Source organism: Moschus berezovskii, chromosome 20, assembly GCF_049115385.1.
Source record: "Moschus berezovskii isolate FMDL1 chromosome 20, NW_MosBer_1.0, whole genome shotgun sequence".
Taxonomy (NCBI): Eukaryota; Metazoa; Chordata; class Mammalia; order Artiodactyla; family Moschidae; genus Moschus; species Moschus berezovskii.
The window spans coordinates 64,213,003-64,240,694 of NC_142479.1; the positions used below are offsets into that span (position 1 = coordinate 64,213,003).

At 52.4% G+C, this 27,692-nt stretch overlaps 1 protein-coding gene across 1 annotated transcript in view; it reads left to right on the forward strand.

Annotated features, from left to right (window-relative positions):
- Nucleotides 1-22,981: 22,981 nt before the first annotated feature.
- RBFOX3 (RNA binding fox-1 homolog 3) overlaps nt 22,982-27,692 on the forward strand; it is a 318,610-nt gene continuing 313,899 nt past the window's right edge. The window contains exon 1 of the mRNA XM_088829440.1: nt 22,982-23,101. The gene's annotated coding sequence lies outside the window, so the exon portion shown is untranslated. The remainder of the gene's footprint in view (nt 23,102-27,692) is intronic.

Here is a 27,692-nt window from a genome sequence, read left to right on the forward strand (position 1 = left end):
GATTCGGTCTTTGTTTACTGGGCCGAGGTGCTCTGTGGCTGGGGGCAGCGCTGCCAGAACATGGGGGTTCCCACTCGGGAAGTCTGACAGCACTTGAACCCAAGGATAGGCCAGGACGTGGAGGTCACCCAAGCCAGCTTCCTGCCCAGCAGGCCCCTGCTTCCCAGTGCCCCACGACAGATGGCCGCGCGGCAGCTCCTCCAGTGTTCCCGTGACTCGTGATTTAGTGATCACGGGAGCCAGGTGACAGCTGAGAGTCCTCATCCCTTCTCCGTGTCCTCAGAAGGGTCCTGCAGTCCAGCTGGGCAGGAAACCGGCATCCTCGGGTCCTGCCTGCTGCTCCCAACCTTCTTCCTGCCGCTTCCTCCCTCCTGCTCCCCCTCTGCTCTGGTGGGAGGCAGCTTCCACATGGAAACCTTGGGGTTGCTCTTGGTCTGCAGAAACTCAAGGTCTCTACTTCCTTATTGCTCATTTGGGTTCCTCTTCTCCCCCCTCAAATGCCTGCTTTCTCTGCTTATCTTCATCCATAGCCTGTGAACTTCACCTGGTCAGCTGTAAGCAGTCATGTGTTGGGTTTGGATGGGAGTGGGACATGGCGGACCCTGGGGCCTGAGTTCACCCTCGGCCTCTTCCCAGTGGTGTAGCCTTGGCCGGGAGGTACTCTCAGCCTTGGTTTTCTCCACCGTCAGCTGGGGGCAACGGCAGAACTTTTGGTTGTGTGGGTTCAATGAAACGTTCAGGAAAGCATCCAATACCTCTCTTAAAGGATGGCAGTGATACAGATCAGTTTCATTGTCAAAACGCTCATCATAAACCCTCCAGGCTGACCGAACAATCCCACCCTGCCCCATTTGGCCACCTCCTTGGGTTCATCTCATCCCGGATGCTCCCAGGCTGACCTGCCTCTCCTAACTGTGCCTCCCTGGTGTCTGGACAGTGCCTGTGTCTCCGTTTGGGGGCTCCCAAGGGCAGACCCTGAGATAAGTGGTCAAGGGCATGCGTGATGGAGAGGAAGGGGAGGGGACAGGAAGAGAGACAGCCCACCATCTTGAGGGCAGCTGGAGCCTATCTCCCTGGGGCTCTGGAGACCAGTGAGAACATGCCCCCCAGGGCTCTCCCATCATGGGGAGGGGTGGGATATGTGTGTACCCATCCGTGCCATTCCTTCTTGAGGCTGCCCAGGGGGCATAATGCCTGGACCTCAGGTCTTCAGGCCTGGCAGATGGAGAGAGCCCCAGGCAGAGGCTGGCAGTTCTTTGTTGGGGGGGGGGGGCGGGGATGTAGCTGTATGCTCTTCACAAAGTCTGGATCTCAGCCTGGGGGTGAGGGTGGAGATCCCCTTCCTTGGAGTCTCTTCTAGCTCAGACCTAAGAGTAATGGCAGATCCTCATATTGCTAATCTCATGTTTCTAGAGTTTGCTTTGCCTCTCACTCCCCAATCCCCCTTTATCTCAGTTCCCTGTGATAGTTAATACTTCTTTATATGAAACATCTCCAGTAATTTTGAGGCAAAATGAGTGTGTGGTTTTGCCTCCTGATCGGACTCTGATAAAGAACTGGTACTGGGAGTGGTCCTCGGAAGTGGAAGGGCTGGGCACTGGTGTGTCGAGGGTGGGGGGACATGGCCCGGCCCGGGCAGTGTCTTCTGCAGACCCTCACCTGTGGTGGCGATGGTGACGGTGCTGATGGCTGAGGATACAGAGCACTTTGGTGGTTCCCCTCTCAGATGGCTTTGGGGTGGCCCTCCCCATGGAGTGGGGGACCTCTCTACCCGCCTTGGCCTCAGAGACTGAGCTGTGTGGACATTCAGCAGTAGCTGCCCCCTGGGAGCCCTTCACCTTGCTGGGCATTGGTCTTCACTAGCCTAAGTTGGTACCTCCCCAAGAATGGTTTCCTGTGGCCGGTGGCCAGCTTTTTCACCAGGGAATGAATCTATTTAATCTACTCAAATCTAATCTAATCCCCACATGCATATGCTATTGACTTATGGTTTTGGTGTCATATAGTTATCTGTGGTTGTCTGAAAGATACCCATGGGGCAATCCTGGAATCCGTGAATTTTACTTTGTTTGACAAAACCTGACTGTGATTAAGTTAAGGACCCTGGGACAGAGAGATTTCTCTCCATTATCCAGGTGGGCCCCAAATGCAATCCCAGTTGTCCTCAAAAGAGCAGGGGAAGGGGAGATTTGACAAACAGAAGAGAAGGCCTGTGACAACAGAGGTAGAGACTGGAGGGATGCGGCAACAAGCCAAGGAGACCTTGGGGCCACCGAGAAGCCAAAGAAGGCAGGCCATGGATTCCTCCCTAGGGCCCCTGGTGGGAGCGCAGCCCTGCCACACCTTGGTTTCAGCCCTGTGACGTTGCCTTCAGACTTCTGGCCTCTGTGAGAGAACAGACTTTCTTGCCACCCAGTTTGTAGTCACTTAGGGCAGCAGAAACTTGCATGGTGTCATAACAAAACACACCGCAGGGGTCGCTAGTGAGCTGCACTAAATGTGAGGGAATCTGCTTGCGTGGCTGTCCTCTGACTGGGCAAGGGAGAAGCCTTGACTTTTAAACATATGCTGTGACTGTCATGGATGTTTCTCTCTGATTTCTTCCTCTGCAGTGTTCTAACTAGGGACATGTTCTGGTGCCGTGAAAACTTTAGAGTGCCTGGGCACTTAGACGCACAGGCAGCCCCTGATGGCACTGGTGACCTCACCCAAGCCCCAGTCCCGGGAGCTTTGTCGGGAGAGGGCATTCAGGAGCTCAAGATGACAGGTCCAGGCACCCCCATAGGTGTCTTGTCTGAAATCACTAAGGTGGGCGGGCGTGAAGGGTCAGGGTGAGCACAGGGCTTTGCTGGATTCTAGCTCTGGATGAAGGGTTTTGTGCCCCAGCCGACCCAGGAGCCGTTGTTGACCCCACAGGGCCAGCACCTTCCTTCAGAGAGCTTACATTCTGACAGCCGGCCATGGAGGAGTTTGTGGGAGCCAGGCAGGGGACAGTCCTTCCCACTGGGCAGCTCCCAGGACCAGGCGACCCTGCTTCCTCTCATTGGATTTTCCTGGTGGATCCCTGCAAAGATATTTATTTTAAAACTAGAAAATGTGGCAAAAAGCTCACTCAGGAGACTCACACACTGTTTCTGTTGGACCAGACAGCTCCAGAAGTTGACAGATACTCTCACTGCCCTCTGCCCACTTTTAAGTGAAGGGACACTAGTTTGTTTGTTCCTTATCAGAAGGGACCTTCAAGAAATCATTCCGGGAGAGGTTGGCAGAGATGAGAGTGGCAGTGTCTCCTGTCCTGAAGGCCTGCCTGGATCCAAGTGGACAGGGAGTCATGAGGACTGGCCTCCCACTCTCCCCAGTCTGTGTTCCCTGCTCAGGAGCGCGAGCAGTCTAGGGAAGACAGGAACAGGCAGCCCAGGGAACAGAAGCGCATGTTTCCTGTTCAAAGACAGAATTTGAGCCCTTTGGGCAGCAGAGACCCCACTGCCCAAACAGGTGTTGATCTTGAGGCTGAAAGTGTGAGACAGAATGTTCATAAAAGACTACTTTCCAATTGGGCCTACAGGTGAGTCATCATAGCATCACTTTGCATTTCTATAATAGTCATTAAATTTTTTTTTAAATGTTACCTTTATAACCATGTCTAAGGGTCCAGGTCTGTGACATTGAAGACGTTCACACTGTTGTGCAGTCATCACCATCATCACCTCTGGAACGTCTTCATCTTCCCCAAATAAACGCCCTCCCCATCGCATGCTAACTCCCCACATCCCCACCTTCTGCCCCCGGCAGCCACCATCCCACTCTGTCTCGACGGATGCGCCTGTTCTAGGTGCCTTGTATAAGTGCAGCCAGACAGTGTCTGTCCTTCTGTGACTGGCTTATTCACTCAGCATATTGTCCTCAAGGTTCAGCCGTGTTGCAGCAGGTGCCAGAAGAGTTTAATTTTTTTTTTAAGGTTTACCTATTTTTAGCTGCGCCGGGTTTTCGTCTCTGCGTGCATTCTCTAGTTGCAATGAGTGGAGGCTACTCTTTGGTGCAGCGCGTGAGCTTCTCATGGCAATGGCTTCTCTTGTTGTAGAGCACGGACTCCAGGTGCATGGGCTCCAGTAGTTGTGGCCCACGGGTCCCCGGCTCTAGAGTGCTGACTCAGTAGCTGTGGTACATGGGCTTAGTTGCTCCTCAGCATGCAGGATCTTCCTGGACCAGGGATTGAACCTGTGTCCTCTGGGTTGACAGATGGATTCTTAACCGTTCAGGGAAAGTCCAGAAAAGAATTCGATTTTTAAAAGCCTTTTCATATAACCAGTCTCACTCCATTCTAGCCATCCTGTACACAGGTTATATTAGCCCCATTTTGCAGATGAAGATACCAAGGCTCACCATGGAGGCTCACTGAGACATGCCTGGAGGTCACATGGCCAGTGAACAGGAGCAATGACATATTTTTTCTGACCTTCCCCTGGGCTCTGCCTACTTCTCATTGGCCAGGTGACACTGATGGGCCCACAGTTTTTCTAATATACCCCACTCACCCTTTTGATAACAACTGTCACGTAAGTAGAAAATCAAATCAATTCTGGAAGAAAACCTTATCACTCCCAGCGTCTCCTCTTGTTTCCCCCTCCCCTTCTCTTGAGATGAGGCGGGGTGGTTTCTAAGAATATCTCCAAGTGATGGGACGGGTCAGTTTATAAATACTGTGTAACCTGGGATGATGGGTCCAATTTGAAGCCTGTTGACAGTGAGGCTTTGAAGGATGGGCTCCAGGCAGGGTGTGTGCACGCTCACGGAATGCAAATCAATAATTTATGAGGAGAAGGGCATGTTATGCAAATTCAAGGTATTGGCATTGTGTCTGCAACAGATAAATGCTAGGACTCCATAGAGGGAGGGGCTGAACTGAATAGAATCCTCAGCCCCTGGGCTCTCACGGGTTCAAACTTGTGAGTACGGATGGTGATGACCAGGAGAGGTCAGCATGGAAGGGGACTCGGAAGCAAGAGAAACCTGTCCCCTGGGGCTCTAGTTTCCAGAAGTCCTCCGACGTCCCCATCCCATGGTAGCTGGGAGGGTTCCTGAGTGCTTCAGATACCTGATTTCTGTGGCCAAAGAGTGTTCTGGTGTCAGAGAATTGAAGGTCTGAAGCCCCAGACCTTCCACCTTTAGGTGGAGGCATCGCTGGGCAGCCAGAGCCAGCCACTTACCTGGCTAATCTGTCTTCTGAGAAACTGGCATGGGCAGAGGTATATTGCTTAACCAACCTCATTACTCTTGTGCATTTAGCGGCTCAGGGGAAGATAATACCTTTCAGGTTTGACCCAATTTTAGTTTTTGTTGTCATAACCATGGAAAATCGACCTTTGGCCCCTCAGCAGTGGGCCTGAATGGGAAGTGATTTACGGCAAGCACGCCAGGCGGAATCCCTAATGCACTTGCAGGAGAGAGCCACACACCCTCCGTCGCAGCCCTAATCTCTGCTGAGCAGCAATTTCCACGACAAATTCTCATTCTTCCCTGCCACCTGAGTACCCAGCTCCCTGGAGATTCTGAAAATTGCATTACCTCAGCTTCAAAGCAGACATAGATGGACAGACCGACAGACAAATCCCTTTCCTCAGTGTCCGCATTTCCAGGCCATGGACAAGCTTGCTGAACTCTCAGTAGTCACCCCTCTGCCTATGCTGTGAGCTGCAGTGTCACTTCCTGTTTCCGATGAGGTAGCAGGCATTGTAGGCCAGGAATTGAGGTTTCATGTGATCTGTTTGCAGAGGTCTTTCCTTTTCTGACTTTGTAGAAGAGACACAATTAGAAGATATACAATATCTTTGATGGGCTTCCCAGGTGGCACTATTGGTAAAGAACACACCTGCCAATGTAGGAGACATAACAGATTTGGGTTTGATCTCTGGGTTGAGAAGATCCCCTGGAGGAGGGCACGGCAACCCACTCTAGTATCCTTGCCTGGGGAATCCCCATGGACAGAGGAGCCTGGTGGGCGACAGTCCATAGGGTTGCAAAGAGTCAAACACAACTGAAGTGACTTAGCCTGCAAGCAGTGTCTTTGGGACAGAGACAGGAGAATGGGGTAGAGAAATCGAAGGAGGGTAGGTGCATTGGTTAGCTACTGCCGCATAACAAACTGCTTTCAATGTCAGTTGCTTAAAACAGGGTCAACTGGTCTTGGCTGGGCTCCATTTGGGACTGCAGATAGACTCAGTGGCTCTGCTGCAGTCTGGGTCAAGCTGCAGCAGCCCTGCTTCATGAATCTTTCACCTCCATCCTGGGACCAGGGGCCCAATCATGGCAATAGCAGAGGCACCAGAGAACAGCAGAAACAATCCAGGCTTCTTCTAGCCTAGCCTTGGAAATGGCTCACCATCTCTTCTTCCTCCTTCTTGTTGGGCCAAACAACTCCCATGTTGAGCCCAGATTCACAGAGGGTGTAAAAAGAGAATCTACCTTTTTAGAAGAAGGGAATGGCAACCCACTTCAGTATTCTTGCTTGGAAAATTCCATGGACAGAGGAATCTGGTGGGCTACAGACCATGGGATGGCAAAGAGCCAGACATGACTGAGTGACTAACACACAGCTTTTTAGCAGGAAAAACTGCAAAGTCACATGATTTACTTAGTGCTTACCATGTTGAAAAAGACCCTGTTGCTGGGAAAGATTGAGGGCAGGAGTAGAAGGGGGCGACAGAGGATGAGATGGTTGGATGGCATCATCGACTCGATAAACACGAGTTTGAGCAAACTCTGAAAGATAGTGAAGGATAGGGAAGCCTGGTGTACTGCAGTCCATGGGGTCGCCAAGAGTTGAACATGACAGAGCAACTGAACACAACAGCAACAATGGACTAGTCACTAAATGAAGTGTTCTGTGTAATGGTCTTATTTATTCTTTATAGTAGCCCCAAAAGAGAATTGTTATCACCCGGTTCATAGGTGAGCAAACTGAGGTTGGCAAAGGTTAGTGACAGGGGAGCCAGGATTTTGATCCAAGTCTATCTGAGTCCCAAGGTCAGACTCGCACGTACTATACCTTTCAGTCTTGTAGCACTGCCCTCTAGTTCCTGCCCCGTTCTAGGCCTTCTCTTCCCCTCACTGGGGTTACTTTGTAAATGGACGGGTGAATGGGTAAGTGGCTGGTCAGGTTGATGGACAGACAGATGGATGGCAAGTGGGCAGATAGTTCAGTAGACAAATGGACCTGATATTTCCAGGAAACTTAGCCTCTTTTTTTAAAAAAATATTTATAGTATAAATAGTAGTAGTTGATTTACAATGTTGTGTGAATTTCTACTATATAGCAAAGTGACTCATGCATATATACGTTCTTTTTCATTTATAGTTTGTGATGGGATGTTGATTATAGTTCCCTGTGCTATACAGTAAGATCTTGTTGTTTATCCATCCTATGTAATATCAACAGTTTGCATTTGCTAACCCCAAACTACCAATCCTTCCTTCCCCGACCCCACCTTCCACCTTGGCAACCATAGGTCTGTGAGTCTGTTTCTGTTTGGAAAGTGAAAGTGAAGTCGCTCAGTCATGTCTGACTCTTTGCAACCCCATGGACTGTAGCCTACGAGGTTCCATGGAATTTTCCAGGCAAGAATACTGGAGTGGGTTGCCATTTCCTTCTCAAGGGGATCTTTCCGACCCAGGGATCGAACCTGGGTCTCCCACATTGCAAGCAGATGCTTTTACCGTCTGAGCCACCAGGGAAGCTCGTCAGTTTTGTATATGTTCATTTGCGTTGTATTTCAGATTCCTCATATAAATGAAATTATATGTTGTTTGTCTTTCTCTTTCTGACTTCACTTAGTGTGATAATGTCTAGGTCCATCCATGTTGCTACAAATGGCATTATATTGTTATTTTTTATGGCTGAGTATATATATATTTATATATATTTACCACATCTTCTTCATCCACTCATCTGTTGATGGACATTTAGGTTGTTTCCATGTCTTGTCTATTGTAAATAGTGCTGCTACGAATATAGAGGTGCATGTATCTTTCCAAATTTTAGTTATGTCTGGGTATATGCCCAGGAGTTGGATGGATGGATCGTATGGCAACTCTACTTTTAGTAGAGTTACAATTTCCATTCCCCCCAACAGTATAAGAGGGATCCTCTTTCTCCACACCCTCTCCAGAATTTATTACTTGCAGGGACCTGAGCCTCTTTCTGATGTGTAATCCTAGTTTCATTAAGCCAGGTTGCCTCTAGAGAGGTCTTCCTTTCCTCATGAGCCAACACTTATCTCTTGGTAGTAAGGATGCTGCCTTGAAGGAGCCCTGAAGGAAAGGGAGGTCCTAGGAAAGCAGCTATTATGGGCAGGATCACTCAGGAAGGACAGTCTGAAGGCCACTGCAGAGTCCTGGTCTACCTGGGCTTGTGCAGAGAGGCCTCCTCTCTGTCAGACCTTGGTCTAAGTTTCATGCCCAGAAGGTAGGGCAGGAAGTGGGCAGGATAGCCTCTGGCCAAGGAAGCAAATGGGGGGAGAAGAAGCAGGGTGTGGTGGCCCTTGCTGCTCCAGCCAGTATCTCTCCTGTCCTCATCTTCCCCTAAGCACCAATAGCTGTTCTGACTGTGACCCTCCGAGCCCCTGAAGCTGAAGCATTACCTTTACCAGGAAAACCTGACTGAGACCAGGGCCCTGTGGCGGCCGGTGGGGAGCAGGGGGGAGCTCTGCAGTCTTGTAGCCTTGAGGAGGGGTTGGGTAGATACTAGGTGTTTGCCCAGTGGTGATGGGGTGGCCACTGTACTCCAGAGGGGAAGGGGGCAGCTGTGGGTGCTGGGTGCAGTTCACCTCTTAATAGCAGCAGCCCTGGGCGTGGTGTGTCCATTCCCATCTGGCGCTCACCAGAGGAGGCCAGGTGTGGATTCTGGTTCCTGCTGCAGGTGTGCAAGGCGGCCAGGGTGGGGTCTGGGCGAGGACATTTCCTATGTTGTCACATTCTCTCCTTTCTTCTCACCATTAGGGAGCTGATGCTGAGGCTTTGGGCGACAGCGTGCTGACGCCTATGGCCCTCCTGCTGCTGCTGCTGGAAGCCCCCAGGGGCAAGTCTCTTTGCCCCGAGCACGGGCCCTGGCAGCATCATTACACTGATCATTGCTTCTTCCCAGACGTATTGATCTGACTCCTGTCGCTGACTCTGGCAAAAGTCGAGTCTCTGAAGCCTCAGGGACCTGAGAGAGCGGCTGTGACTCAGGGCTTATTGTCAGTCCAGGAGGTGACAAATTTTTTAATTTAAAAACTGAGTACAACTTGGTACTCTGTGACAACCTGGAGGGCTCGGATGGAGGTTCAAGAGGGAGGAGACATGGCTATACTTAGGGCTGATTGACGTTGTTGTGTGGCACAAAGCAGCACAGCATTGTAAAGCAATTATCCTCTAATTAAAAATAAATGAAAATAAAGAACTGAGAGTAATTTGCATGCTATGAAATGTATGTATGCATGTATATGTGTGTGTGTGCTCAGTCATATCAGACTCTTTGCAACCCTTTGGACTCGAGCCTGGAGGGCTTCTCTGTCTGTGAGGTTTTTCAGGCAAGAATACTGGAGTGGAAGTCCCCAAAATGTATAGGTCTTAATATAGACCAAGCAGTTTTGACAAATGTATGCATTTGTGTAACTATTACCTAGTTTGAGATATGGAACTTCCCCATCTCTTGAAAAAGTTCCTTGATTGGGCACGAGGCGCTAGAGTGCCTGGTGGGGGGGTGATGGGAGGCAGGCAGGTGAACCTAGGACTTAGTTCCAGCCTTAGCAGGACTCTCAGGATGATGGCCTCAACCAATGCAGGTCTGTGAGACCCCAGCTCCTTTGGGCTAACGTGCCTGGCCAAAAGTGGGCAGCAGCAAAGGAACAGACAGAAAGAAGGGTCCTCGGCCGGAAAGAACCAGGCAAGGTCGTCGGCTCATTTTCCCCTCCACTCATCATCCAAGAAGATGTCCGTGTCCTGTGTGGCAGGCACTCCTGTGAGGGGCAGACAGGCATTTGGCATTCAAGGGATGCCCTTGTAAACACCTGAGACCGTGTATGGGAGGCTCAGAGGTGGGCATCACTCTGCGAATTATCCCACAGCAGGGCCCTTGGGGAATTCTTGGAATGTTTGTGCAAAGGACATGTGGTTACAGTAGCTAGGTGATATATATATATATATATATATATATTTTTTTTTTTTTAAGCACTTTAGCGTTTTAAGTTTAATTTCCTGATGCTAATGCTTGAACTGCATTCCCTGTGCCCAGGGAGAGAGGTGTGGTCCAACAGAGGGAACATTTAAAAAACCTTCCAAGAGATACAGTCAGGCTCCAGAAGACACCCAGACCTGGGAGTGCATGACAGAATGGAGGACTCGGGGCCAGGTCGGGCGCTTGAAGGACCCCGGGGAGGGGAAACAGTCAGTTTGGTTCCTGCACTGCAAGAGCAAAGACCGAGTCTTCACTCAGGCCTACTGGTTTTTATGACCCAGAGGCCACGAGCACGCCTTAGCACGCCTCCCGTCAGCACCTCAAAATGCTGGTCCATGCAGGCATCGAAGTGTCCTCGGGAGGGAGCCCTGGGAGTCCCCGTTCTGCCCTCTCCATTTCTCTCCGCTTTGCAAGATTTAGAATCCTGTTAAGGTCTTGGGTCCCCTCCATTGGTGATGTAAAGCCAGTCTGGAGAAAACGTCAGCTGTTCAACATCGAAATCCTGTAACCGAATGCGTGCTTCCACCCCACGGATGCGGGGCAGTGCTCAGATAAGTGAGAAGGCATCTCTGATCCAGCGGTGCTGCGCTGTCGGCCCGGCCCACATGGGAGGGGCTGGAGCAACTGCGGAGGAGTCTCATCCTCACCCCCCAACCCCCGGGTCCCACCCAGACAGCGCCTTCGACCCCACCTGCCGAGCCCTCCCCTCCTCCCTCCTCCTAGTTCCCACCTTCTGCGCCCCTCCCCCACACCTCCCGCTGACCTCCTAGGCCCTCCTCCCGCCCCTCCCGCAGGTCTATACCCTCTGCGACTCTACGGTGTGCCTGCACCCCGTTCCTACCCAGTGCACCCCGTGTCCAGGTATCTCAGCCGCCCGTGTCCCTCCCACATCTCCCTGCGCCCTGCGCCCCATCCTGCACCCTCTCCCCTTTCCACACCTCCACTCCCTGCTGCCGCTACACCTCCCTTTGCCCGCGTGTCCCTCAGTTCCTTCACTCCCGAAGCCCAGGGATTCCTTCCTGAAGGGTGTTTCTGGCCCCTCCCATCAGGCCCTCTAGATAGCGTGGCCAGGGTCTCGCTAGGCATGCAGCAAGAAGCCAAGCCTGATCAGTGCTGGGGTAACTCCCCTGTCCCCATCCCTGCCCAGCAGAGCATCCCTGAGCCAGTGTCCCTGGCCTGCAGGAGGGCAGAAGAAAGGCGACAGGTGTGAAGAGGTGGCTTTGATCTTTTCCCGGGGGTGGGCTTTGGGCAATGCCCGGGAAGCAGAGTAAGGCTTCACTGTGGGGAGTGGGCTGTCCTTCACCCTGGGCCCCAGTCGCAGAGTCTGCTTTGTGATCAGACACGGCCTGAAGATGGGACTCACTTGATCTGCTCCAGGCTCTCCCCTCAACACCTGCCTGTCTTCCTAGTTCTGGTGAAAATCGCCAACCTCCAGCTCTGTGATACCGAGCTGGGTTCTCTCCGAGTGTGTCTGTCAGAGGGATTGACTTTCTGATATATGCCACTGGCCAGAGGACTCCCCTGCAGGCACATTTGAGCTAATTCTTCAGTGGGCCATTCAGAGCCTGCAACCCCCAGCTGTCCTGTCTCTCCTGCCACCTGCCCTGCATTCAGGCCTCCGCAGTCGGCTGGGGAGGCTGCCCTGCCTGACCTCCTTCCTGCATTTCTGCTCCACTCTTTGCGCTGAGTTCTGCTGTTACTTCCTTCAGAAAGTCGGTCCCCGCTCACCCTTCCTGCGTCCACAGTGCTCTGTGCATCCCTTCTGAGGCATCCATCAGAGTGTATGGCAATTTCCTGTTTAAATCATGGCAGTGCACACCTATGCTCTCACCCAGGCTTCAGTGTTTTGCAGGTGGAGGGCAAAAGGTGGTGGTATCACCACCTTTATGGTGGGAGTGGCCCCTCATGGGTGAGCCGGTGAAGGAAGGAGAGGTTTTGCAACCTGCCCAGGACCTCCCAGGTGGAGGTGACAAGGTAGGGGACACACCCTCCCAGCCTCACCCCTTAGACGCCCCTGTCTGCCCACTTCCCCACTAGACTGTGAACTGCTGAGGGGCCATGCAGGATGTACCTTTGGTTCCCACCACCTAGTTTGACGTGGCACAGGCTCTCCAGGTTTGCTGAATACCTGGAGGAAGTATGGTGGCCACTTGGACTTCCTCCAGCCTCTTCCCCAAGAGCTCATCGAGTTGCTTTCAGGGTCTTCTCTCTTTCCTCACCTCCTCCCTCCCAATCCAACTGTGTTTTTCTTCACAGCCAAGGGGCCCTTACCCCTCTAATGGTGTGTGGTGAAGTGGAGGGGGGAAGGGGGAGGGATGGTTTGTCTACCAGTTATCTGGGGCCAGCAGGTGAGAATCGGTTTTGATCTTTCCATTCATTTGTTCATTCGTGTCATTATTCATCCAGCAAATATCAGAAACTTAGTATATGTCAGGGAGAAGGAAATGGCAACCCACTCCAGTGTTCTTGCCTGGAGAATCCCAGGGACAGAGGAGCCTGGTGGGCTGCCGTCCATAGGGTCACACAGAGTCGGACACGACTGAAGCGACTTAGCATGCATGCATGCATTGGAGAAGGAAATGGTAACCCACTCCAGTGTTCTTGCCTGGAGAATCCCAGGGACAGAGGAGCCTGGTGGGCTGCCGTCTTGGGGTCGCACAGAGTCGGACACAACTGAAGCGACTTAGCAGCAGCAGCAGCAGTATTTGTCAGGTGTTGGGTTTACAGTGGTGAACAAAACAGATATTTTCAGCTCTCGCAGACCATGATTAAGTAAAGAAATAAATCAAAATATAATTAGTTTGTAACAGTGCCAAGAGAGAGTCACCACAGAACTGGGGACAGTGCTAGCTTGAGTCGTCGGGGAAAGCCTCTCAGAGATGTGATTTCCACTGAGGACGAGAGATGGGATGGAGGCAGCTGTCTCACAAGGAAGCAGTCAGTGAGAAGATCTCACCTGGGGATGGTGGGAGACAGCTGGGTCCCTAGAATTCCAATCTTGCTGGACCTCTTTGAAGAATCTGCTGCCTCCCTTCAGAAAACGCCCCTTCGGTGGGCTTTTGCGGTATTTTGCAGTCTCATCTTCCTTCTCTTGGGGGCCTGTCCGTGTCCTCCTCTCTCTCCCACAAACTCCTGGGGTGTCTCGGGTATTCCTTCCCATCGCCTGTTTTGTGCTCTCATCTTACTTGCTGTTCTTATCCACACCCTTGTCTTCAGCCACCATTTGTATTTTGGAAGCTCCTGGGTTATTTACCTATTGCTCTGTAATGGATTATGCTAAAATGTAGTGACTCCCAGCAATAATCACTTATTAGCTCATAGTTTCTGAGATTCAGGAATTTGGGGGTGGCTGAGCTGAGTGCTTTTAGCTCAGAGTCTTTCCAGAGGTCGCAGTCAACGTGTTGGCTGCTGGCGGGAGGCCTCACTCCCTATGGCCGCTTGAGTGTCCTCAGGCCATGGCGGCCAGCTTCCCCCAGAGTGAGTGTGACCTGACCTCAGAATCGATCCACCATCACTTCATCCATGTTCTCGTGGTTATACAGACCAGCCGTGGTCTGATGTGAGTAGGGGCTGCATAAGAAGACTGGAGGTGAGAATTATAAGGGCCACCTTGGAGGTGGGCTGCCGCAATCTCTAAAGCAGACAAGACTGTTTCCTAAACCTTAGATCCCAGCACCCAACCGTCTACCAAATATCAGCCCACCCCTGACATACCGGGGGCTCTTTGAACACATGTCCAACTCCACAAGCCTGGAAAAATTGTATTATGCAATTGTTAACATATGCAGACGTGTAAAAGGTAGGTTATAAACTATCAACCCAGCTGAAGCCTCCTTGATGTAACCTTCCCTAAGTCCTGTCCATCATACCAGCCTCCTTCTGCCCTTTCCCAGATCTTAGTTTCTCACTTGATTCCTGGTGACAGCCTGCTGATTGAGATTCCTGCCTTGGTTTTTGCTCCCTCCATCCTGTCCACACTGGCACAAGAGCAAGCATCTGTAAGGCACACAGCTGCCGTGTTTCCTGCTTGAAATTCTTCAAGGGATCTTTTAAAGCCCTTGGTGTGGTGTTCAAGGTGCTTCATGATCTGATTCTTGACTTACTGGCCAGTGTCGTCCTTGGTACCTCCAATCCCACACCTCCTGCCCCATTATCTGTATCCCTGGAAGACATCTTGCCTGCTCCTCCTTGCTTGGCTCTGCACCTGCTGTCTCTGCCTCCCCTCTCCTTGAGTCTCTCACTCACTCCAAGGTTGGCACCTCCTCTGGGAGCAAGAACAGCCTCTCGGGGTGAGGGAGTCGCCTCTGCCCTAGGCTCTACACATCCTCTGCCCATCCCTCTCGGTGGAACTTCACTCCTTCGTTCCATCACTCGAACGTACTCTTTTAACATCTGCCACGTGTCAGGCACTGTTCTAGGTGCCAGGAACATGGCACCGAGCTAAACGAAGGTCTGCTCTCTGGAGCTTGCCATCCGTGTGAGCCCTCAGCCTACTTCGGCCCAGAATTTTGGTTTATCGTCATCTCTCCCTCTGCAAGCCCCTTGGGGGCATGTCAGGGTGGTGTCTCTGATCTGCATCCCTAGCATCTAGGAGGGACTTGGTGGACGTTCAGTGTGGGAATGGTGCTTTCTGGAAGGGCCAGAACATGGGAATTAGATGACCTGAAATTCCCTGAGTCTGGAACAGGCCTACTTAACTATTCCAGGGTCTTGGTCATCAGTTCCTAGACACGGCATCCCTGGTTTGGTGAGGGAAGCAGGGAAATGGGCAGCAGAGGCTGAGAAGGCTTTGGATCATGCCCTTGGCAAGGCCATCTCATTGAGAGTTGCTTATGCTTGCACGTGACTCTCCGGTGTCTCCACCACTGCCCAAGACTCAGCTATTAATTACCCCCCTGCCAGCCTTTCAGCCAGCCTTGCAGAGCACTTGGGTCTAACGGCCACGGCCCACCTTGCTGGCGTGTGTCTGGCATTCCATGAGAAAGAAGGCGCTACTCGCCTTCATGGCCCCCAGTGAGCCAGCAGTAGCTAGACTGAAATTCTCCTGTATTTGGGGAACGTTTCGGGGTTGGGGCCTGGAGTCCCTTGGCCACTGGTCCCAGCCTCATGTCACGGGTTCTGAGCCCCCAGCTTGAGCCTGGCTGTCTGTCGGGTCACACAGTTTCCAGCCGCTCCTCCAGAAATTGCTTTCCTCGACCTTGGGGAAAATTGCCTCCCAAATGACACCCCTCCATTTCACAAGCCTTAAACACAGCACCAGGGACACATAAATTACATGAGGCCCTTCCCATTCCCGCCGGCTACATTGAATAATGTAGCATTTCAACAATACCTAAAGGTACACTATTATTAAAACACACTGGTATTAAAAGAAGAAGAAGCGACAGCAGCGGAGCTACATTAAAATTGTCACAGACTCCCACTAGATGCCAGAATCATAAAACCCAAATTATTTTTGCCAGAGAAAGGATTCATAAGGCATGAGGGGAATCAGGAACGGAGCTGGTTTCACACGAGTGGTTTAAAAATGGGCAGAGGAGATTCATTTATTCAGAATATTACATATCCTCTGTAATCTTTACAACTGAAATGTGATGCTTCATGTTCTTCTCCTGGTTAAAGAAATAGCAAGTTTGACTTTCTTAGCTTGAGTCTCATTTCAAGCTCTGGTTTTGGTGATTAGCTCCTGTTTTGGGGGAGCAGAATGAGGAGGCATAGGTGTGATGAGAAATTGAGGGGAATGCCATCAGCATCCCTGAGAGATGCCTTGAGACAGCCTGAAGAGAGAAGATGGGAGAAAGGACCCTGGCTTATAGGGAGAAGCAGGTTTCAGAGAAAAATAAGGAAGGAAAACATTGCCTTGCAGGCACGTGGATGAGGACTCCGCAGTTTAACGAATGGGTATAGTTAGCAGGGGGTGCTTCCCAGGGGGCACTAGTGGTAAAGAACCCACCTGCCAATTCAGGAGACATAAGAAACACAGGTTCGATCCCCGGGTTGGGAAGGCCCCCTGGAGGAAAGCATGGCAACCTGCTCCAGTATTCTTGCCTGGAGAATCCCATGGACAGAGGAGCCTGGTGGACTACAGTCCATAGGGTCACAAAGAGTCGGACACAACTGAAGCAACTTAGCATGCTTGCATTCATAGTTAGCAGGGGGCTTCCCTAGTACCTCAGCAGTAAAGAACCTGCCTGCCAGAAGACACAGGTTTGATCCCCGAGTCAGGAATATCCCCTGGAAAATGAAATGGCAACCCATTCCAGTATTTTTGCCTAGGAAATCCCATGGACAAGGGTGCCTGGCAGGCTACAGTCCATGGGGTCTCAAAAGAGTCAGACACGACTTAGTGACTAAAATAGCAACAAGCAATAGTTAGCAGGATAAGCAGCCCTGTTGGGTTTGGAGATTTGAATGGTTTTTAAAAGTGAATACTGAATCCCTGCCATTATTCTGATTTTTTTCTCAGTTTTATTGAGATGTAATTGACATACAACATTGTTTAACACGTACAACATAATAATTTGATATTTGCATTTATTGCAAAATGATCACCATAATTAGTCTAGTAATATCCATCACCCTCACATAGTTACATTTTTTCTTTTCTTGTGATGAGACTTTTTAAGATCTACTCCTGGTAACTTTCAAGAACATACCTGCAATGCAGGAGACCTGGGTTCAGTCCCTGGGTTGGGAAGATCCCCTGGAGAAGGGAAAAGCTACCCACTCCAGAATTCTGCCCTGGAGAATTCTATGGACAGAAGAGACTGACAGGCTACAGTCCACGGGGTCTCAAAGAGTCGGACACGACTGAGTGACTTTCACTTCATAGTGCTGTCACCATGCTGTGTTACACCCCCAAAATGTGTTCATATTCCAACTGGAAGTTTGTCCCTACTCACCACCTTCACCATTCCCCCCTGCCCCCACCCTCTGCCTCTGGTAACCACCAGGCTATTTCTCTGTTTCTATGGCAAATCTATGCCATTACTCTGAACTTCTTTTATTTTCTACCAGGCCAAACTGGAAAACTAAAAGCCTCCCTCCTCTGCAATGAGATGCAGCAGGAATGTGTGGTTTGGGGAGAAAGACCCATTTCTAGGATGTGTATGTTGAGTCCTCTAGGATTTTGCAGCTTCCATTTCTGGAGTCCCTGTGGGAAGCCACGTAAGGAGGCTGGCACATTCCTGGCAATATTAGTATCCTCATTAAAACAACCAAACAAGGTACAACAAAATCCCCAAAACTTGATTTCTGAAGATTTCAGAGTCCTTTGGGAAAATCTTCGCTATTACCAATGAAATCCCCTCTACTCCATCCTGCCCCCTGCTCCCCACTGCCTTAGGTGGCTCCTGGCGTTCATGGCCGACCTTTATGAAGAGGCCTGTGGCTCTGGGGGTCATTTGGCTCCTGAGGTCATTTGGCTCTTGGAAGCATTAGGAGAAAATGCCTCTGATTTAGTGCAAAGCCTTCTGAATGTATTGCCCCTGTGCCTCTGAGAGGAGCCGGTCAGGTGACATTCCAGACACCACGCCTCATGGAGCATCCTGATCCCGGGTGTGCGTCTGCACACAGGAGGCTCTTCGGACGAGTCCAGGGGGCAAAGGGTCAGGGCCGTTACTTCTGCTTGTCTCGGGTCACACAGCGCGTCGGAGATGGGGCTAGCTGGAGGAGAACATGCTCCAAGTTCTTCCTGCCCCGATGCCCCAGAGGCTCCAGAAAAGTCACCCAGTCTGTCATGGGGGCAGGTGTCCTGTGCTTTGTTCCGAGGAGGAGATGAAGGGCTGCACTTGCAGGGGCACATCTGCCCAGAGGGGGAGCCGTTGTCCACACGCCGACGCCCAGTGGTGCTGTGTGCTGGCAGGCAGCCCGGTGAGGGCGCTCCAGGGAGGGCCCCACGTTAGGGCGCTCCAGGGAGGGCTCCATGTTAGCTCACCCGCTGTCTCTGCTTCTCTGGGTTGCCTCCACTTGAGTCCTGTGAATAAAGCCTCTTCCTCAGGTAACTTGTACATTACAAAGGACTATTCTCTCGCCTACCTGTTCTTGGGCCCTGAAGTCCCAGCGAACCTTTCTCTTGGAGATTTGGAAGCAAATCCAGAGTATCTGCTTGGCTGTTGGACCTTTCTCTGCAGGAAACTGTGAGCCTGAGGGGTCTTGGGTGGGCCTGGATTGTTGGCTTTACTGTGTAGAACGTGAAGGTCATTCCACCTCTGGGAGTCAGAGACCATCCCGCTGACAGGCAGTAATTAAGAACAGTTAATTCCACGTGTCGGTTCTCAGGTTGGCTGGGAATTTTAATGAGAAACGTTATCCTGTGCACACTGCCCACCCAGACACGCCTCCCTTCTCCTTCTCTTCATTCTTCACTTAACAAATATTGGCCGAGCGCCTACTGTGTGCAGCCCTGGGCCAGGTGCCAGGAGCAATGGTGAGCAAAGCTCAACACCAGTCTGCCCTCACGGGACTCGGTTCAGTCCTACTTCAACGACGATGGTCCAACCCTTCTCCCCTCTCCGTTCCCTCTTCCTTCCTCCTTCCTCCAGTCCTTTCATCTCTCCCCACCTTCTCACCCCCTTCACCCCCTCCCTCCCAGACCAACACCCCTGCTTAGCCCCTCAGGACAGTGTCCAGCCCCACGGCGGGCAGAGGACAGGAGCCCTCAGAAAGGAACGGAGGGGAGACTGCCTGGTCCCTGGCAGAGCTGGAGGCTGTGTGGCTGCTCGTCTGGAGGGCTGGAGTCTGAGGGTGGCCAGAGGACCTTGTCATCCACGCAGTCTCTTCAGAAGGAGCCTCCAGTGGGGCCTGGGCCCCTTTCTGTGTTGGCTTGTTTTTTTGCAGAAACCACTTTCTAGAAGTCCAGGTGTTTATTTTTCCATCTTTTCTCCCCAGTGGCAAGAATCCAACAGGAGGCCTTTTGGGGCCGGAGCGCCAAAGGCAGCCCCCAGCCTCTGGCCACCTTGGGAGCAGAGCTGGGGGCCAGGCTGGCTTAGCAGCCACTGTAGGCTGGAGTGGTCAGGCTGGGGCACAGGCCTGGGAGACTTCAGTCTACAGCTGAGATGTGGTGGTGGTTGGGGTGGGTGGTGGCTGGCAGTGGGAATGGGCTCTTTACTGTCCTCTGAGACTCAGCCCTCCCTCCTGCCCAGGCTTCCTGCCCACGCCCTTGGCAGGACCATGCCTGGTACTTTCCAGATCCAAGGCCTTTTCTATATCATATCTCCAGCCTTCCCAGGAAATAGGCCTCTGTCGATCCCCAAATTATTTTGAAAGCCCCCGCCACTAATGCCAGGCGTGTGGATCCCGAAGCAGGTAGAGGGGGCAAGGAAGAGTCCTGGCCAACAGTAAACCCTTGTGCCCCAGTGACCCTGGGGTTCTGCAGGGGGTGTGGGGGGGTGGGAGTGGGGCCTCAGAGGCCCTCACACCACCCCCCCCCACAGTGGTGGGGGGTGAGGAGGCCTGGCAGGTTGCAGGGAAGCAGCTGGAGGCCCCTGCCTGCCTCCTACACAGGGTGTGCCCTGGCAGAGGCTGGAACCACAGGTGCCTGGCACTGAGCATGGCACATGGTGGGGTGCAAGAAATGTAATTCCAAGAAAGAGGAAGATGCAGCTCCCTCCTGCATCCAGTCCGACTCTTTTGCCTCAGAGTCCAGAATCCGATATGACAGGCTGTGGCCTTGACCCTGGGCCCCGCCCTGGGCAGCTTGGCCTCTTTGCTTTTTGCCTTATCAACCGAGCCAATCATGTGGGCCTCGAGAGAGGCATCCTGGCGACCTCACTGCTCGGCCTTTACCTCCCCCGCCACCACCATCGCTGGGCTCCGTGGGCAGGAAGGGACCAGTTCCTTCCTCTGCAGCCCAGAAGCCAGGACTCTCCACCTGGGTGGGCCCTGTGGGCCCCAAAACTGTGGGCCTGGCTTCTGTGCTGTGGGTGATGGATGGTGTTTCCTACTGAGGAGTGAGGGAAAATGTGCCGCTGCAATCGGGGACAAGCTGTTAGATAATCTCCCATCCAGCTCAGGTGGAGGAAAATACACGGAGCTGAGGAGGGGGCCCCCTCCAGTCCGTCTCAGCAGGCACTGTGTGCGGGGCAGAGTGGGGCTGATGGGCGGGTGGGGGACTTGAATTTGACCCTGGAGAAGGTGGCCCGGATTGGAGGATCGAACGTGACAATCAAGGTGCTGGTGACTGGGGACGGCCCTCCGATTCTTGCCGCTTTGTCCTCCCTGTCTTGGCGCCCATTTCTTTGTCACTTTCTTTCCTGGATTTAGGTACCAGGGGTGTGGGGTGCAGGTCTGGCCGGGACGCATCCACAGCCCCATCTTGCTCCTGATCCGGCAGGTCTGGTGGAAAAGGAACGCCGGCCTTTGCCTTTTGTACTGGCTGCTGAGAATCAAGCGTTTAGTTACACGAGAAGCCAGCCTACCTGCCTTCTTGCTCCAACAGCTGGGGTCGCTACCTGGAGCTGCCTCCACGTGGGCTCCCTCTACCCCCAGTTGAGCCCCTTTTCTCCCCCAGCCCCTTTCCCCCAGCCATCCATCTCCTTGCGTGGAGCCCACTGACCTGGGAGAATCAGATCATGCACTTATCTCTCCCCTTGAAAAGTGGCCTGTGGAGCTCAGGGCTATTCCCCGCCTCTCCCATGCCCAGGTCCTGGCTCTGTGCCTGGCATGGATGGCGACTGGAAAGGGGGATGTGCCCACACGTTTCTCTGCAGCTGGCAGCACTCCGTGAGGTTGGCTCTGCCATTTGGGATGGGGCTGGTTTCTCTCTTCAGTAGCTGGATTTTAAGAAAAGGAAAAAACTGACAATTTTTTCTTTATTATGTTTCAAAGCTCTGTTGTGAGATTTCTGGGGTCATGCCAATGGGAGTCTTTCCACTGGGGGTAGGGTGGGGGGCAAAGCTGAACCATCGCGTGGCCAACATGACCTCACAAGCCCTCCCCAAAGCCAGTCCTTTCGGACTGATCAGGATGGATCCCCTAAATGGTTTATGTGTCCTGTCTGCCTAATGGCACACTCACTGGGTTGAGATAAATTAAGCAAAGAAAAGACTTCCAAGGCCCAGGTGCCTCCTACCCTCTACAAAACCTAACCAGCCACCACCAACAAAATAAACACAAACAACCAGATCCCTTCTGTTTTCCTGGAAATTCCTTCTCTAAAGACTGATATGAGACATTGTTCTAAGTAAATCTAAGAGAGTGAAATGAGAATAAAACTTGGGGGTTGTTTATTCATTCGCCCGATGAATACTGAGTGAGCCCCACTATGTGCTAGGTGTGTTCCTGGCCCTGAAGATGTATTGAATCAGACAGATCAAGGGTCTGCCCGTAGGAAGTTGGCATTCTGGGTTGAGGGAAGGGAAAAGAAAGACCACAGGCAGCAAGTACATCTGTGTGACAGCGGATTCAATAATTTCTGGGAAAATTCATGGGGAAAAGGAGGAATGAGTACCAAGGGGATGGTGGTTATTTCTGATAAGGTGTTTGGTTTGCAGATGACCTCTCTGGAAAAGTGTCGTGTAATGGAATCCCTTGTGGGGGCAAACCCCAACTTAGGTAGGGGAGTGCAGTCCATGTAACAGCTGGTAGAAAGGTGTGATGTGGGGTGGGGGCGAGGGAGGGGGAGGAGGCATGCTCAGTGTGGAGGCACAGCTGGGAGGCCTGGGGACTGCAGAGGGTGGGGGAGGCAGGGAGTGGGCCTGGTAGGGGAGGGGCCAGCGGTACAGCAGGAGGCTGCAGTACCAAGGGTCCTGTGGGTAGAGGAGGATTTACCGTGAAGTGATGTACCCACAGGGCTTGCTTCCCTGATAGCTCAGTTGGTAAAGAATCCATCTGCAATGCAGGAGACCCTGGTTCGATTCCTGGGTCGGGAAGATCTGCTGGAGAAGGGATAGGCTACCCTCTCCAATATTCTTGGGCTTCTCTTGTGGCTCAACTGGTAAAGAATCTGCCAGCAATGTGGGAGACCTGGGTTCGATCCCTGGGTTGGGAAGATCCCCTGGAGAAGGGAAAGGCTACCCACTCCAGTATTCTGGCCTGGAGAGTTCCATGGACTGTATAGTCCATGGGGTCCCAAAGAGTCAGACACGACTGAGCAACTTACACTATGCACCTATGGAGCCCTGGGTAAGACCCTGCACCTTACTTTTGCAACCACCATCTTGTCTTATTTTCTTAGGAAAGGACACCACCTCCCAAACCATGTAAGCTTCAAAGTCCCCAAACCTGGACTGACCCGGTTTGCAGGCCATTGTAGCAAATCTGGGTGTTGCCTCCCAGTGAAATAGGACACCGCTGGGGGGACGCATCAGGAGAGTGAAGTCACCAGGGAATCTGTTAGAATGAGAAGGACAAGGCAGTTGCCGGAGGTGGTGGTGTGGCCATGGGTCATGGAATCTGAACTGGGCGAGGTGGGGAGTGAGAGCTGGGGGGTGGATGAGAGACAAAGTGGGGTGAGACGGGCACGGTGGAGTCAGAGAGTCACAGGGGGCTGGCAGCAGGGCTCCACAGCAAGAGAGCTGGGCGAGCCGCAGAGGACGTCCCACCCTGGGCAGCAGTCCGGCTCTAATGATTTGTTTTTCACAAGGTTCCCCTGATTCCCCAGGGGTGTGATCCCTGGTGGCAACAAATTGGCCTCGAAGCTGCTCTCTCTTCTCTTGTTTATTAACACCAGTGTTTGTTTTATATATTAAAAAAAGGGATGTTGGCTTCAAAGGCATTTACGTTTTTCCTTTTCTTTTCCTTCAGGTTGGAAAGCTGCCTCTGAGACTCCGAAGGTTTTCCTGCTGATACTCACTCCTCCCCAGTAACCCTCCATCCCAAGGGGAGCCCCAGAAAGAACGCCAGGGGGGCCTCCCTGTTGCCAGAGAACCACCTCACCCGCCACTCCAGGTAAGGCCGCGCCTGCCCACCACCACAGCTGACCTTGGAGTTTGCATTTGTGATGGATAAACATCTTAATGAGGGAACGACAGGGACCTTCTTCTGCTGGCTCTAGTTTGCAGATTTTGGTGTCTTCTGTGTCTTCAGGGAGGAGGACGGGGAGAATCGCAGAACCGCAGGAATGCCTTGGGTGGGATTTTGTAAGGAGTGGCTGCTGAAATCCATCAACCTGGTGGGGAGTGGTTATTCCAGGAAGGAGGGTGGACAGGGCGCTCGGTCCACCGTCTAGTGTCAGCATGAAATGCCACGGTGGCCAAGGTGGGGGTCTGACCCTCCCTAGCGTGGTTCCATGTCCTGCTGTGCACTTTCCCTTGTGGCCCAGGGATGGGCTCTGATGTCTTCAACTGGCTCTAGAGGGAACTCATGATTGCCCCGCTCCCTCCTCCAGTGGCTGGACTGTACTTCAACCCTGGCACTCGCCACCTAGAGTTATTGGCAGGCCTCACGGGCTTAGGGCCTGTCCCCCACAAGACTGCCCCACTTTTAGCTGCAGGTCTCAAGGACATTTGCACTTCTGACCAAGTGGTTGCAAATTCACAGGTTCCCACAACTGCCTCAGTTTTGATAATTTGCTAGAACAACTTGAGTACTCAAAGTGCTATGTTTTCCATGAATCTTCGGAAGATAATTCTTGCTGCCTCCATGAAGGAGGTTGCAGGGCCTAGCTGCCTCGCCTTTCTGTGGGTTTGAGAACCAGTGTTCTCCTAAAACAGTAAGTGCTTGGTGTCGTGGAAGTCGAAAGCTCCAGACCAGCGGATCCTGATGGCTGGTCCGGCCATTTGGGGCTGGGCGGGCTGGCTACGCAAGCTCCTTTTCCACCTGGAGCTGTTTCTGGGTGCACATGCCCTTTCTGGCCCCTTTGTGGCTTCTGAAGGTGTGCTTGCAGTTGTGAAACAGGAAATGCACATCAAGGCTCTTCTCCCTTCCATGGGGTGAAGTCCAGGGGAGAGAGGCATCAAAGGGAAGACCCTGGCGTCCTGTTCGCCCTGAGTACCATGAGGCCCGCAGAGGGGACTGGACTCTGTCGCCTTCCGGTCACCTCCAGGCGGGGGGGGGAACCTCTTGGCGGGAGAGGGCCAACATCCCTGCTTTTCTCAATGGGATCCAGATGTAGACTTCAGAGGGGGCTGCCAAACCTACTATCTGGGTATACCCGTATATCTAGAGCTGAGGTCCAGAAAGAAAATGAAGGGTGGGGCAACAGGCATCTCAACTGGCTCCTCCCTCCCAGCAGCCCCCTCATCCATGACTTAGTCATGAGCAGACATTTTGGAGAAAAGTCGACCCGGGAGAGGGAGGTTTGGGGAATAGCAGCTGCCAACATAGGGCCTATGGAGCCCCTGCAAATATACATCTCTCATGCCCTTTCACAGCGGAAGGTCTCCTGGAGAAAGTGCTCCCCAGTGGTGCTCCGGGATCAGTGATGGAGAGACTACAGGGAAGAGCCTTCTGCTCGGATGAGCAGGCTGTTCCATTCCCGGTGGTGTGAGGGACTGTTGAGTGTATCTCCTGGTCACTGCAGATGTGTCCTTGGTGGAGCCTCGAGGTCAAGTAGGGGCAGAAAGGGTCAGCCCAGGGCACAGAGAGAAAGCTGTTTCCTTCCTAGCCATCGTTCCATCCCTGGTTCCCTTCTTCTGCCTTGGAAAATGTCCCATAAATTATAACCCACCCGGAGGCTCATCCTTTAAATAAGGGTTTGATTTGGATTTTACTGTATTGTAAATTCTGAGTCCTTATTAAAAACATGGGTGGATATTAACCTGCCGCAAAGTGAGATTTGTCTCTTACACGCAGGAGCACAGGCTGGGGCAGATGGGTCCTCTAGATCAACAGGGAGGGAACCCGCCTGTCCACGTCGAGAGCAGACACTCGCTGGGCGTCACCTGCTCTTCTGTCCGTGACCCTCCCGTTTCTCTCTCCTTTCCCTGTCTTCACTCTCATTGGACAGTCTGGCTCCTTCCAAAGTCTGGTCCTGTGTGTTCTGGTTGCTCATACGAACAAAGGGCACAGCAGGCTGTTTCTTCTCCAGATGTTTCTTGGGGTGGGGGAACATCTTTGTTCTGGAGATGAACAAAATCTGGCTGCTAGCCTCTTGAGAGGTGCTCCTAAAACCTGCAGGGGGCAGGGAAGAGTCCACACCAGGGTTTACTGTTCTCATCCAAGAAAGTGTGGCTTTGGGTTGGGCCAGTGGCACCTTTTCCAGCACAGGGGACAGTGTGTGACCGAAGCGGGGGCTGCCACACTCGTCTTGGGTCAGGCGTGGGTGTGTTGTGGCTGTGCAGCTGGCAGTTTGGGCTGCTGTCCCCCACCCTCGACAACATTAAAACCCGTCTGTCTACTCCCGGCCCCCACCCTAGGGGATGGACCCCTGAGGGGCAACATGCGACTTCCCATAAATCATTCCCGAATGAGCGTGCTTCCTGCATCATCCATCACGCTCATCTCTTGTCTGCTTGTTTTTAAAAGCTGTTAAACTGGAATCCATCACATGGCACCCTCGGGGGGCCAAGCTGCAGCAAAGGCTGCCCGCATCAGCAATATTAATGCACACAGAGCTTTCTGGAGCATCGAGGTAAATGTCTCCCTGGTGGTGGGGAGACGGAGAGCGTGACTTTATCTAGTTACACCAGAAGCTAATGGGATGTTTCTCTGACACTGGCAGTTAATACATTCCTGCCACGCATGAGGAAGTCCCGGTGGCTGCTGGGTGGAACAGGTAATACCCACCTGAACGATGAGGCTGGTGTTTTTCCCTTCTTGCAGAATCACCTCTTATTTGCTTCTCATGCCTGATATTTTAATTCGAAGACTGTAGCTGAAGCCAGCCTTTGGAGAGACGAATCTTTCTGGAAACACTTGTGGTTGCTCTTCTATTGCTAAATGTATTTTGGAAAAGAAGATTTGGGAGGGTACTGAGATCAGCTTTAATCCTTGCTTCTGAACCTTCACAGCTAGAACAAGTTCTGGGGAAATGCCCAGGAGGGAGGGGGGGAGTCTGGAACCCTCTCCTGATATTCTTTCTCTCTCTCTGTCCCCTTTCCTTTCCTCTAATTGCTTGAGGAAGGCCTGGACCCTGTTTCTCTGTGGCTGGAATCTTCCAGGCTCTTAAACATTCACCTAATTGACTAGTGCTGGGTTTCCCTCCAAGAGCTTCCCTGGGGGGCTCAGACGGTAAAGAATCTGCCTGCAATGCAGGGGACCTGGGTTCAACCCCTGGATCAGGAAGATCCCCTGGAGAAGGAAATGGCTGCCCACTCCAGTATTCTTGCCTGGAGAATCCCATGGACAGAGGAGCCTGACAGGCTACAGTCCACGGGGTCGCAGAGAGTCGGACATGAATGAGCGACAAACACACTTGCCTCCAAGAACCTGTCTGTGTGTCCCCGGCAGATGTCACAAACCTCGGTGGCACCAGTGGCATTCTGTCCCGGCTGCTTTGGGCTTTTCCGATATCCTTTTCTGTGCCTCGTGTTTTGCTGGTTGAGGGATGAAACTGCTTGTTGGCAGGGGTGGGTCGATATTTTGGTTGGTGACCTCTGAGCTCTGGGAGTGAGCAGCCCAGGAGGCTGGGCGGGTGGCGGAGGGCGCTGTCAGAGCACCCCCTTCGCGCCAGAGCTGTCCAATTAGAGCCCATTAGTCACTCAGTGTGTTAAAGCATTAAGAACAATTAAGGGTGAGAAGAGTTTCCAGATGTAGCTTCAGCTCAGGGGCTGGAAGGGAAACACTGCTGGCAGCTCCCCAGATGGAAATAGTCTGAGAGGAGTGGCAGGCATCAGCAGTGGCTCCTAGAGCCCGGGGCTTTAAGGTGGGGAACCCACAGGGGGGCTCCTGATTCAGACGCTCGGTGGGAGGGTCCTGGGGCCGCTGCAACAAAGGACCACAAACCAGTGGCCTTAAGACAACAGAGATTTGTTCTCTCACAGCCCTGGGGCTGGGGGTCTGCAGTCGAGGTGCCAGCAGGGCCCGTTCTCTCTCCAGGTCTGTGCTCACCGCCTGTCCCGGCAGACACGTTTGTTCTAGTCTCTGCCTCACCACATGGCTTCTCCCCTCGGCGTCTGTCTGTCCCTGTCTCTTGACACAGTGCAGTCCTCTGTGTGTGTATGTGTGTGCCCACGTTTTCCCTCGATTTTTGAAGACACCGGCTAAGGAATAGCACCCCTCACCCCGCCTCCCCACCCCTGCACTCCAGGAGGACCTCATCTTAACTTGATCACATTCGCAAAGACCCTAAGTCCAAACAAGGTCATTGTCACAGATACTTGAGGACAGGATTTTTTGGGGGACACCATTCTACCTACTGTATCCTCTAAGACTACTGGGGAGGGAGGTGAGCCTAGACACCTTGACTACTTGTTCCCACCACCCCCCCCACCCCCCAAGTACTGTCATTGGTTCATTTTAAAGACAATGATAAGAATGTACCCATGGGCCAATTAAGAACTGAAGGCCAGAACCCTCAAGCTGTAAGAGGGACTTCTTGAAAACCCCAGCCCAAGGTCATAGGTTGTCTGTCATTCAAGAGGCAGCTGCAGTGCCAGGA